Raw genomic sequence first — 12,636 nt, 5'->3', positions numbered from 1 at the left:
TATAATTCACAGTATATTTTTCTGAGAGTGGGGGAAGATCTTGCCATGTTTCCTACAGTGGCATCAAACTTTTTAAAAATGAATTTGATTGTTATTAAGGCACTGTAACAGAGGGGCTACTATTTCATATGTCAGATAATGGGTACACTTTTTTTTGTTAGTCACAGGGCTTGAACTCAAGGTCTGGATGCTGTCTCTGAGTTCTTTCACTCAAGGCAAGTGTTCTACCACTTTCAGCCACAGTGCCACTTCCAGTTTTCTGGGGGTAACCTGGAGATAAGGGTCTCATGGACTTTCTGCCCCCCTCCACTTTATTCCCCCTAAACAAACTTTTATACTGAAATTATCATCCTCTCTGTCTGGGATTATAAGTGAATACTACTGTGCGTGGCTATGGTATACATATAAACTACCCAGAGAACTGGGCTGGGGGCCAGCTCAATTGATAAAGTGCTTATCTAGCATGCATGGGGCCCTAAGTTCAATCTTCAGCACCCAAAAAAGAACAGAACAGAACAAAACAAATTAAACAACAAGCAACAAGAGCAGTGGCTTATACCTGTAATCTGTAACTCAGGAGGCAGAAATAAAAGGATTGCAGTTGGAGGCGAGCCCGGGCTCAGCCCGTTTCAATCACTGGCTGGCACAGTGAGTATTCTTATTTCCCCAGCTGCATAAGAAGTCTGTATAGGATTGTGGCTCAGTTCAAGCCAGGCACACATGAAAACTTTTTAAAAAATAATGACAGCAAAAATACAGTTGGAGGTGTAGCTCAAGTGGTGGAGTGCTTGCCTAGAAAAACATGAGGCCCTGAATTCAAAATCCTGGTACCATTCCTTCAAACCTGCACAGCACGCCCCCCCCAATATGTATGATGTGCCAATTAAAAATATGAATGACAAAAACAGCCAGAATAGTGCAGTTTATATTATGAGAACAAGGTTTAAAATGTTTGGGGGAGGGATTCAAAAACTAACCAAACACACAAAAAAACTCAAACAACTAACCAAACACACAAAAGATCCACTGACAGCTCTGGACTTCTAACAAGATGGGCATGGATGCATCTTGCCTTAGTCTGGCCCTGGACACCTAAAAGTCCAGATGTTATTTGGAAAATTAGAGAGAAAATCATGAGAGGCTTAGGAACCAAGAAGAACCAGCAGGAACATCAGAATGCCACCGTGGTTGAACCTCACATTTCCTGGCTTTCCCCACCTCTCATGTACCCCGGATTGGGAGCTGAAAGAAAAACACAATGAAAGCCTCTCAGAGCCCACACTCTCTAGCCAGAGCCCCAGCAAAAGGGACGTCCTTGCAAGCTCTGACATTGCGTGCCATGTGCTGTGTATTCCCACCAACACCTGCTCCAGCCAGGGCAGAAGACCAAGCCAAGATGTCTGGCTCAGGGCTGTAATGAGGTGCCCAGAGCCAGGCATGGCAGGACTTCCAGTACAACCTGGCATTGAGCTCCCTGGATCTTCTCAGGTGGAGGGAGCCAAGCCATCCTGGCCTCAGATGGTGGCAGGGCGGGAGAGAGTGGGGGGAGAGCTCTCTACTCAGCTGTGGTGACTAGGAGGGGTTTCATCTTAGCAGTAAAGGGGGGGCAAGCCCTGCCCCCCACCCCCGTTTCAACCAAGGCCAAGCAGGAAACCTGGACTAGAAACAAGGTGATCTGCCCTATGTCTTGCCTTGCAAGGATGGAGCTGTGAGAGCAAACCAGCTCAAATAGAAGTGTCCAAGCATGCAGGACAGAGGCAGCCCGACCAGAGTCATCCATCAGACCCAGAACAAGGAAGATCTCACACCAAATTAAAAAAAAAAAGACAATCAACAGATGCCACTATCAGCTCGACAGAGGCAGGCTTGCTGGGTAATGATCTGAAGGTAGTCCTGTTACAAATGCTTCCATATGTAATGGGAAATACACTTGAAGAAAATGGTCTAGGAAAGCTGTATCAACACTCTGCAAAGACAAGAGATGGAAAGAACCAAATGAGGATTTTAGAGTTGAAAAATACAGTAGCCAATGTAAACCCCACCGTGTTTGGGCTCACAGCAGAAGGGAAGGGATGAGGAAGGTATTGCTAGGTTGGATATGAATGCCCTATCCCCTGCAAAAAGCAAATAGTCTGGGGGGGGACAACAAATAAAGTTACAGGAGAGGAGAGACAGAACAGAGAAAATGTACTTCAGAAAATAATGGCTAAAGGCCAGTGGCTAATGGTAAGAGTGCTCGCCTAGCATGCACGAGGGCCTGAGTTCGATTCCTTGGTACCACATACATAGAAAAGGCCAGAAGTGGTGCTGTGGCTCAAGTGGTAGAGCACGAGCCTTGAGAATACCCAAGGACAATGCTCGGGCCCTGAGTTCAAGCCCTTGAACTGGCAAAAAAAAAGCACTCTGAGGTTTGAACTCAGTGATTTGTACTTGCTAAGCAGGCATGTTACACATTGAGCCCCTTTTCTCTGGTTTGTTTTTTGAGATAAGGACTTCTATTTTGCCTAACTTGATCTGGTCTGTGGCCCTCCTATCTACAGTTCCATTGTGGCATCTACCACCACAGTTGGCTTTTTCTGTTGCGATAGATCTCCTGAACTTCTTTGCCTGGGCTGGCTGAAACCATGAGTATCCTGACCTCAGCCTTCGGAGGAGCTGGAATAACAGGCATGGGCCACCACATGGGGCTATTGGGTGAGAAGCCTTATGCATACCTCTGTCTAGGCTAGCTTGGAACAAGTTTTCTCCCTCTGAGGGTCCCCCTTCCTCTTGCCCACTGGACTGAGATTTAATTTCTTTTTTTTCCATATATTTTTTCATATATTTTTACTATAATTAATAGAAGGGTTACATGATATTTGCCAGATGGAAGGTGCATTAATTCCCATACATTGATACTCTTTCACATGTCTTGGTCCCCATTTCCCTACCCCCCACCTCCACCCCTCATCTTGTTTTCCCCCGTTCCCTATCCAATTTCAAATAACCAAATATATCTGATATATCAGATAACAAAGTGAGATACTGTAACAATATGAGATAACCAAGGGACAGCAAAAGAGATGAGAGACAACATAGTACATTAAGGACAACAATCATTCATTATATGGCTTTTGTTTCTATATCCTAGAGATCCTTTCATTTAGCGTCATATCATATGGCCTTTTGTATCAAGGTTTTGCTCTATTGCAAATCTCTGCTAGGAGAGCCCAAGGTTTCTACTGATTATGACAAATGAGGGAAACCATTGAGCCTAAGTTCCTTTGAGTCTGGCTTACTTCACTTAATATGATCTTTTCTAAGTCTTTCCATTTCCTAACAAATGGGGCGATGTCATTCTTTCTGACAACAGCGTAGAATTCCATTGTGTACAAATACCACAACTTGTTGATCCACTCATCAACTGAGGGACATCTGGGTTGGTTCCATATCTTTGCTATGGTAAATAGTGCTGCAATGAACATTGTTGTGCTAGTAGGCTTAGTATGTCCTTGTTTCTGGATGGTTGGGTAAATGCCAAGTAGTGGAATTGCTGGGTCATAGGGGAGCTCTATGTTTAGTCTTTTGAGGAACTGCCATACTGCTTTTCATAGTGGTTGCACAAGTTTGCACTCCCACCAACAGTGTAGTAGTGATCCCTCCTGGCCACATCCCCTCCAGCATCTGTTGTTATTAGTTTTCTTGATCCTGGCCATTCTAACTGGAGTGAGGTGGAATCTTAGAGTTGTTTTGATTTGCATTTCTTTTATGATCACAGATGTTGAGCATTTCTTCATGTGTCCAAAGGCCATTTTTGTTTCTTCTTCAGAGAAGACTCTCTTTAAGTCTTTGGCCCATCTTTTAATGGGATGGTTGTTTCTTTGGAGATTAGTTTTGGATTGATTCAATTTTTTGAGCTTTTGATATATTTTAGATATGAGGCTTTTGTCCATTGTATGGTTGGTGAAGATCTTCTCCCACTCTGTAGGCTTCCTGATTAGTTTACTAGCTATGTCCTTTGCCATACAAAAGCTCTGCAGTTTAATGCAGTCCCACTTATCCAGCGTTTCTCTGGTTTGTTGTGATTCTTGGTTCTTATTAAGAAAGTTTCGACCTGTGCCAAGGAGGTCTAGTGTATCTCCTATTCCTTCCTGTAAAGTTTTCAGTGTGTCAGCTTTTACCTCTAGGTCTTTGATACATTTGGAGTTAATCCTGGTGCAGGGTGACAAAGAAGGATCCAACTTTAGTTTTCTGCAGGTGCTTAACCAGTTCTGCCAGCACCACTTGTTGAAGAGGCTGTCTTTCTTCCATTCTATTTTTTTTTTTTTGGCTCCCTTGTCAAAGATTAGGTAGCCATAGGTCTGTGGTTAAATATCTGGGTCTTCAGTTCTATTCCATTGGTCTTGAGGCCTGTTCTTGTGCCAGTACCAAGCTGTTTTGAGAATTATAGCTCTGTAATAGAGTCTAAAGTTTGGTATTGAAATTCCTCCTTCTCTGTTCTTTCTGCTAAGAAGTGTTTTTGCTATACGGGGTCTTTTATTATTCCATATGAAATTTTGGATTGCCTCTTCTATTTCCTTAAAGAATGACATTGGAATATTGATGGGTATTGCGTTGAATTTGTAGATACCCCATGGCAAGATTGTCATTTTCACGATATTGGTTCTTCCAATCCAGGAGCATGGGAGGTTTTTCCACTTCCTCGGTTCTGCTTTAATTTCCTTTTTCAAGGTTTTAAAGTTTTCATCAAAAAGGTCCTTTACATTCTTAGTTAAGCTAATTCCTAGGTACTTTATTTTCTTTGAGGCTATTGCAAAAGGAGTTGCTTTCCTGATTGTTGCCTCATTCCTCTCACTGTTGGCATAGAGGAAGGCAGCTGATTTTTGAGGGTTAATTTTATATCCTGCTACCCTTCCAAAGTTTTGAATCAGTTCAAGGAGCTTGGGAGTAGAGTCTATAGGATTCTTTAAATACAGGATCATGTCATCTGCAAAGAGGGAAAGTTTTACTTCCTCTTTCCCTATTTTGATCCCCTTTATGCTTGCTTCTTGCCTTATTGCACTGGCTAGGAATTCTAATACTATGTTAAAGAGGAGTGGAGAGAGTGGGCATCCTTGTCTCGTTCCTGATTTTTAGAGAAAATGGCTTTAGCTTTTCGCCGTTAAGTATAATACTAGCTGTGGGTTTGTCATACAAAGCCTTCATTATATTGAGGAATGTTCCATGGATTCCTAGTTTCTCCAGAGCTTTTAACATAAAGGGGTGTTGGATCCTGTCAAATGCCTTTTCTGCATCTACTGAGACAATCATGTGATTTTTTGTCCCTGCTCCTGTTGATGTGTTGAATTATATTAATTGATTTGTGTATGTTCAACCAGCTTTGCCTCCCTGTGATGAAACCTGTTTGATCATAGTGTATAATTTTTTGATGAGTTGTTGTAGACATTTGGCCAGTATTTTGTTGAGAAGTTTTGCATCGATGTTCATCAAAGAAATAGGTTGAAAGTTCTCTTTCTTTGATGAATCTCTGTCTGGTTTGGGGATGAGGGTTATACTGGCTTCATAGAATGAGTTTGGTAAAGAACCTTCATTTTCAATTTCGTTGACTAGCTTGAGGAATGTTGGTGTGAGCTCTGCTTTGAAGACCTTATGGAATTCAGCTGTGAATCCATCTGGCCCTGGGCTTTTCTTAGGTGGAAGTTCTCTTATTGCCATTTCTATCATAGTGCTTAAAATAGGCCTCTTTAGTTGGGTTAGTTCTTCTTGGTTCGGTGTGGGTATGTTAATATTGGCTAGGAATTCATCCATTTCTTCTAGATTCTCAAATTTGTTGGCGTAAAGGTTTGAGAAGTATTCCCTCATGATACTCTGGATCTTGGTAATTTCTGTCGTGATATTACCATTTTCATCTGTGATTTTGTTTATTTCGGTATGCTCCCTTCTTTTTTTGGTAAGATTTGCTAAGGGCTTGTCAATTTTGTTAATTCTTTCAAAGAAACAACTCCTTATTTTGCTGATTCTTTCTATAGTTTTTTTGGATTCCAATTCATTTAATTCTGCATTGATTTTAATAATTTGCTTCCTTCTAGTGGGATTAGGGTTGGTTTGTTGCTCTTTTTCCAGGAGCTTAAGGTAACACAGTAAATTGTTTGTTTGTGATTTTTCCAATTTGTTATTGTAAGCACTCAGAGCTATAAATTTTCCTCTGAGTACTGCCTTTGCCGTGTCCCAAAGGAGCTGGTATTTTGTGTGCTCCTTTTTGTTAAATTTCATAAACTGTTGGATTTCTGTTCTGATCTCTTCGATGACCCATTGGTGATTCAACAATGTGTTGTTCAATCTCCATGAGTTACAGGGTTTTCATTGGTGGAGATGTGTTTTCAGTTCCAATTTGATGCCCTTGTGGTATAAGGGAGTGCAGGGAATAATTTCAGTGTTTCTGAATCTGTCCAGGTTTGTTTCATGGCCTAAAATGTGGTCTACTTTGGAAAATGTTCCATGTGCTGCTGAGAAAAACGTATATTGTGTTGTTGCTGGGTGGAATAATCTGCAGATGTCTGTTAGATCTAGTTGGTCTATGTAGTTGTTCAATTCTAAGGTTTTTGTCTTGAATTTATGCCTTGTTGATCTGTCCAAAGGTGAAAGTGATGTGTTAAAGTCACCAACAATCACTGTGTTTCGATCTATATATGGTTTCAGTGAAAATAAAGTTTGCTTGATGAAGTTCGGAGCTCCGGGATTTGGTGTGTAGATATTTAGGATGGTTATGTCCTCCTGGAGGAAAGACCCCTTTAGTAGTATGTAGTAACCTTCTTTGTCTTTACTTACTAATTTTAGTTTGAAGTCTATTGTATCTGATATGAGGATGGCAACTCCAGCCTGTTTATGGGGGCCGTTAGCTTGATAGAGTTTATTCCAACTTCTCATTTTCAAAAGGTGTTTGTTTTTTGGGGTAAGATGTGTCTCTTGAAGACAGAAGTACGATGGATCTTGTTTTTTGATCCAACTAGATAATCTATGTCATTTAATTGGAGAATTAAGTCCATTGATATTGATAGTTAGGATTGAGAAATATTTATTAGTTCCTGACATTTTTACAAGCTGTCTTGATAGTTTTTGTGGTACTTAGGTGTTATGAGTTTTAGGTGCCATGTCTTTCTCTGTATTACATTTGTGTTGGTTTTCTATGTGTACAGCATCTTTGAGAATTTTCTGTAATGTTGGTTTGGTTGCTACACAATGTTGAAGCTTTTCCTTGGAATGGAACGTTTTTATTGTTCCCTCAGTTATGAATGAGAGCTTAGCTGGGTACAGTATTCTTGGTTGATAGTTATTTGACTTCAGGGCATGGCATATATCGTTCCAATCTCTTCTTGCTTGCATGGTCTCTGCTGAGAAATCTGGGGTTATTCTGATTGGTTTGCCTTTATAGGTCATTGTTCTCTTCTCCCTGGCTGCTTTTAGGATCCTATCTTTGGCCTCTATTGATCCAGTTCGGATTATAATGCGGCAGTGGGATGCCCTTTTCTGGTCAGGTCTGTTTGGGGTTCTAAAAGCTTCTTGTATCTGGGTGGGCCTGCCCTTCTGGATATTTGGGAAGTTCTCTGAGATGATTCCCTGAAGTATATTTCCAATACCATTGACCTCTTTCTCCAGACCCTCCTCAATACCAATTAGCCTTAAATTAGTCTTCCTAATTGTATCTTGGACCTCCTGAAACGTTTTCTCATATTTCTTAGATTTGAATTGACTCATTTTCTGTTCTTTTTCTATAACAACTAAATTATCTTCAACCCTGGAAATTCTCTCTTCTGCATTGTCTAACCTGCTATCAAAGCTATCTACTTTATTCTTCATCTCCCTTGCTTCTAATTGCTCATTTTTGATGCCTTGCATCTCTTGTTTTAGATCATGTATGGATTTCTTTAGCTCCCTGATTTCCATTTGAGTGGTTAGCTCAGTTGCTTTATTCTCTTTGGACATTTGTTGGAGTTCAGTCACTTTTTTGTTTGTGGATTCTATGAATTCATCCATTTTTCTTTGAAAAACCTTTATTATGGCCTCCTTTATGGTTTCCCCTTTTTCACATATCACCTTGTTTATGGTTTCCTCTTGTTTAGCTGTGGCTTCCTCCCTCATTTCTTTCTTTATGTTTTCACATTTTTCTTTTTTTTCTTCCCCCCCCCCCGTTTTCACATTTTTCATTAATGATGTTTATCAATTGCATTTGTATAGCACTTAGAAGGCTCTCCTCTAGATTTGCAACTGACTGCTCCATTGCCTGTTTATGTGTTGGGTGGAAGATGCTATTCCTTGATTTGACATTTTTCTTGAGTTTCTTGTTCTGCCCATTTGAGGATGGGAGCAAGATTAATACTAAACAAGATTATAATTTTTCAGATATAACCAACCTAGACCTTTTTAGTTGGCTGACAATAGATATTAGCTCTGTTAGATTGGTAATAGCACTCTCTCTTTTTGTACACTTACATACAAATTTAATACAATCACAGAGGACCAATTTATGACCAAAACAATAAGCCCCCCAATCCAATCTCTATTGTATTTAAGTCCCTCTGGACCTAGAGTATAATTGAACACCTAGATACACAGCATTGCTCAACAGCCATCAAATGTAGATCCATGCATTATAAGAGTTGAAGAATGAACAGAGGACCAGAGATAGAAAAATAATATGAAAGACGACAAGGGAGGTAGGAAAAGAATAATACAGGAGTATAAGAATATTATAGTAATGAAGAAAGGGTATCGTGTAAGGATAACTGACCTAAGGTGATAGACAGGTAGAGTATTTGTGTAGAAAGTTTAGATGAACTTAGATAACACTTATCAAAATAAGAATAATAATAAGAAGAATATATAGAGAAAAGAGAGAGGTTGATATAGGAGATTTCAATGATACCAATTTAAGAAAGAAAAGAAAAAAAAGAAAAAAGAAACAAAACAGCAACAAAATAAAAGAAAACAACTCACACACACACAAAATGAAAACAAAAATAAAACAAAACAAAAAAAGAAAAAAGGTGGGGGGAGATTCCTCACTGTCCTGGGTCTTGAACTCAAGACCTGATCACTGTCCCTTAGCTTCTTTTGCTCAAGGATAACACTCTACCTCTTGACCCACAGGGCCACCTCTGGCTCTTTTTCCCCTGTTTATGTGGTACTAAGAAATGGAACCCAGGGCTTCATGCAAGGACTGTACCAGAAAGCCACATCCAAGCCTCTGTTGAAAATGTGTTAAGAAGGGGATTGGATGGGAGAGAGGGATAATGGGGTTGATACATTATGTACATGTGTGCAATGCACACATGTGCTCCCCTGCACACTTAATATGTGCTAAGAAAAAGAGACTTCTTGTCTCTCCCTTAGAAACTAGTAAATGAGATGCTTTGTCCTTTGGTGTCATAGCTCCAAACTTCACTGGTAACAGAAAATATTGAATGTAAGTTATATCGGCTAATTGCCTGTTATTTTATACTTTCTAAACAACCAGGAATGGAACATCTCTAGATATCAAATGCCAAGAACGCTTGAAATTACATTTTCCTGAAACTTCAGGAAGGAGCTTTTAATTCCAGCCTCAGGAATGTCCCAACCTTTTCAAGATCTTGGCAATGTAATTCAAACTGGAAAAGGAGTATCAGGTTTTTCCTTCTTCAAAATTATCTTTGAGTAGTTGTCCAAAGGGTCTCCAGTTCAACAAACACACCAATTAGTGAGTACAATGCATTTAACCAATAGCATCCCTTCTCTGGCCTTCCAGGCATTGGCTGTGTGTCCCTCCATGTATATTCAACTTACTCCCCATCTCTCACTATGAGCAACCTGACTCTTCTTTACCCAGGCCTCCACTGTCCACAGTGAGGCTCAGGGTAGACTGGGAGAGACTTCTTCCTGCTGCCCATTCTACTGGAAGAGACTTGTCCCTTTCCCTGGGCTGGATCACCACCATTACCTGGTAGTGCTTATCACAAAGAAAGCTGACAGGTGCTCACAAGAGCCCCCAGTTTAGTGAGATGGGGGTCTCACTAACTTTTTGCCCAGGCTGACCTGGAACTGCGATCTTCCTGATCTCTGCCTCCAGAGTAGCTGGGATTACAGATGTGAGTAGCCATACCCAGCTCTATCATAGTGAAAAATTGAAGTACCAGGGTTTTACATGTCACTGGAGATTAACAAAGTGGTCACATTCATCTCGGCAGCTTCTAACTGGTTCCATCGGTCTGCCAGCAGACACAACCAGGTACAGAAGGGAAAGAAGAATATGCCTTAAACCCTCTCCCTTGATCTCTGTGGGGAACAGGGACTTGGATGTTAATGGCACAGCAGGAAGCCAGCCCTCTGCCCTCCAACCACATCTTTCAAGCCCTATTTCTGCGACTAGAAAATTCTAAGCTCAATTTGAGCGTCACCACAAACTCTTTTGCGGGCTTTTGATTGTATCCACATATTCATGTCCAAAGTACAAACAAACTCACAATGTTTACACTTAATAATGGAAGTCATGTGTCGGCGCCAAGAGTGGGGGTGGGGAGAAGAAAGCTTTCTTCAGAACTGAAGCTCAAGATATACAATATCTGTGGAAAATCTGGCTTACAAATGAAAATGCATTGTTTACCTATTGCACTTAATTATAATGAGCACGCACTGAGAGCCTTCGCATAGGATTTCTGAAGTCTGGTTGTGGGGCTTTTGGTTTGCTTCTTGCTCTGAAGTGTCGCCTGAAGCTATGGAAGTCTCCTAGCTGTATCCACAGAATCTCAAGGAACACGGCCACACACGCTCCCGTGATTTTTGGTCCTTTTCTGCTGAGCTTTCTCCAGCCAGCCGAGGGGAAGGCAGAAGCCCGTCGGGCTGCCTGGCCCCTGGGTGAGTATGATGAACGCAAGTGCAGTCCTCTGCCTCCTAGTCCGGTGACTTTATCACCAGGGATCTGGCGGGGCAGCCAGACTCTCTTCTGCATCAAGTCCATGGTGGTTCAGCCCAACCACCCACAGAAGCGCTGCCAAAACAGCACACCAGCTTCACCAGGACCCATCCTAGAGTTCACCACAGCAAAGGGCAGGTGGCAGTGGCTCACATCTGTCATCTTAGCTACTCGGAGGCAGGGAGCTGAGGATCAAGGTTCGAAGCCAGCCCAGCAGTAAAGTCCATGAGGCTCTTAGCTCCATTGAACTAGCAAAAACCCAGATGTGAAGGTGTGGTTCAAATGGTGGAGCATCACCCTCAAGTGAAAAGCCATGCAAGAGCAGGAGACCCTGAATTCAAGCTGGGGTACCGGCACATACACACATAAAAGAAACATTAAAGGAAGGACACAGTCACGGCCACCATTTGTGAGTGTGACAAATTTTAGAAGGCTGAGTCATGAGTTGGATACTGTTTACCTCTTCTAGCCTGCCTTCTTCTTTCTCTCCCTCCCTTCCTCCCTCTTTCCCTCCCTATTTCCTCCCTTCCTTCCTTTCCTTTTTTCTTTCTTTTGCAAGTATTGGGACTTCCATTTAGGGCCTTGAATTCCCAACTTGCTCAGAGCTGATGCTTTGCCGCTTGAGTCACACCTGGACCAGTCTTTGGTTGGTGAACTGGGGATGGGGTCTCATGGATTTAGGCCTAAACTGGCCTCCAACCAGCATTCCTCTGATCTCAACCTCCTGAGTAGGCAGGATTACAGGCATACACCATTGGTTCCCAACGTTAGCTATCCTTTTCTGAGAGCTTAAGACTCCTACTAAAGCTACTGGCACAATGATGTTCACTGCAGCATTATTTACCATAGCTAAGATATGGAACCAACCGAGATGCCCCTCAGTAGATGACTGGATCAAGAAGATGTGGTACTTACACAAAATGGAATTCTATGCTGCCATCAGAAAGAATGACATTTCCTCACGCATAAGGAAATGGAAAAATTATATTAATTGAAGTAAGCCAGACCCAAAAGAAAATAGGTTTAATGGTTTCCCTCATTTGTAGTAATTAGTACACATCTAGGAGTCTCCTAGCAGAGGATCACAGTACCTCAAAAGCTATGTACATAAGGTCATACAAGATGAGACTAAATAGAATGAACTCTAGGTTATGGGAAAAAAAAAAAAAGACTCCTCCCCTGCCTCAGCAGGGCTCACCTCACATACCCCTTCTCATGTATGCACCACGTGTACAGTGCACCAACAGGGCCCGCCCATCCCACAGCCTCTGCACACTCAACTTGGACTATGGGCCTCTCTGCCTTAAGAGGCAAAGAGCTGACATGTTTTCCTCTTCCCTTTGCTTTGTCTGTCACTTGAACAGATTAGTTTTGTCTCCTGTCTCTCAGGCAGTGGTGCTGGGACAAGAGGCTCTTAATGTGTTCTGTTTTCTGTGAAGTGGGCCTGTTACCCCAGGACTCAATTACACACACATTCTCAGTGGGGTCCACAGACATGTTTCTCTACTAATCCTAGCAGCCCCGCACACTTAGGAAGACAAAGTTACTTTTCCACAAGCCCAAGTACTTTGTAGAGTTAAACTGAAAAATAGATTCTTTCTATATAAGTTTTTCCTTCTATACTCAGCTTTCAGTTCCCCAAGGCAATCTTTAAATAGCACTTAATTAAACTTAAGTGATCAAATCAATAATATATTTGTAATTTTAAA

At 41.6% G+C, this 12,636-nt stretch overlaps 1 protein-coding gene across 1 annotated transcript in view; it reads right to left on the bottom strand.

Annotated features, from left to right (window-relative positions):
- Snx24 (sorting nexin 24) overlaps nucleotides 1–12,636 on the bottom strand; it is a 129,579-nt gene that overhangs the window by 50,102 nt on the left and 66,841 nt on the right. The gene's annotated exons all lie outside the window — the stretch shown is intronic.

This window comes from Megascapheus bottae, chromosome 10, assembly GCF_031878675.1.
Source record: "Megascapheus bottae isolate mThoBot1 chromosome 10, mThoBot2.hap1, whole genome shotgun sequence".
Lineage (NCBI taxonomy): Eukaryota > Metazoa > Chordata > Mammalia > Rodentia > Geomyidae > Megascapheus > Megascapheus bottae.
Note: the sequence above shows the minus strand (reverse complement) of the source record. Positions and strands in the feature narration are given on the sequence as shown.